Consider the following 1,001-nt stretch of genomic DNA (forward strand, 5'->3'; position numbering starts at 1 on the left):
TATATATATATATAGTACTATCATTTTCTAAAATTTCGAAGATTTATTCGAATTCAACGAAGTTGTCATCAAAATTTATTTTAAAATAGAAAAAATATTGGAAAACCGTTAAAATAAAAAGAAAAAAATTAGTCTTTAAAACTAGATTTAAGGTCCGGGAATCGGTTATGCATATGGAAGATATTAACACCCTTCAATTAAAAAACTGTCACCTATAATTATTTATGCAAAAATTTATGGTAACTTTAGAATATTTATTTCTCAATATTAATTAAATGAAAATATATTTTTTTATAAATATAATGTTGAAATAAAAAAGTACTCAAAATAGAGAGAAGGAGAAAAAAAAAAGACAAAATAAAAGGGTTTTTTTTTATTATTGTGTTTGACAATAGTGAGACATTACTCATCCGTAACTCTAGGTGCGATGGAGAAATCAAAGTTAGGTAGTTGTAGGGGTAGAAAATACAGATGTGTTGATTGCTTTTAAAGAAAACATTTTATTATTGATAAGCAAGTTACATAAAACAAGTTATTTTGACGCAAGAAAATGAGTTTGTTTAATTTAAATAATTATTTTAAAAAGTGAATTTTAATACTTTTAAGTTATACCACTTGTGTCTCGAAAAAAAAATGTCACACGTAGTTAAACTGCTTAAGAATATTTTTATTATTAATTTTTTTTATGAAAACGAGTTTTAAGACTGTTAAATTATACAACTTGTGTCTTAATAACTCAAATTACAAAGATGTCACATATAGTTAATCAAATTTAAAAATCGATTTAAATTAATTTATTTATAAAAATAAGTTTTAGAACTATCAAGTTGTACAATTTGTTTCCTAACAACTGAAAGATTAAAACGATGTCACATCTAATTAACCTTTAATAAAAACTTTATTTTTGTTTTTGTAAGATTTGATATTTGTTAGAAATTGATTAAACTTAATATTTTGAAAATAAAAAGGTTGGACCTAATAAAGAAGGAAACAAAATGTTG

Source organism: Cicer arietinum, chromosome 6 (genome assembly GCF_000331145.2).
Source record: "Cicer arietinum cultivar CDC Frontier isolate Library 1 chromosome 6, Cicar.CDCFrontier_v2.0, whole genome shotgun sequence".
Taxonomy (NCBI): domain Eukaryota; kingdom Viridiplantae; phylum Streptophyta; class Magnoliopsida; order Fabales; family Fabaceae; genus Cicer; species Cicer arietinum.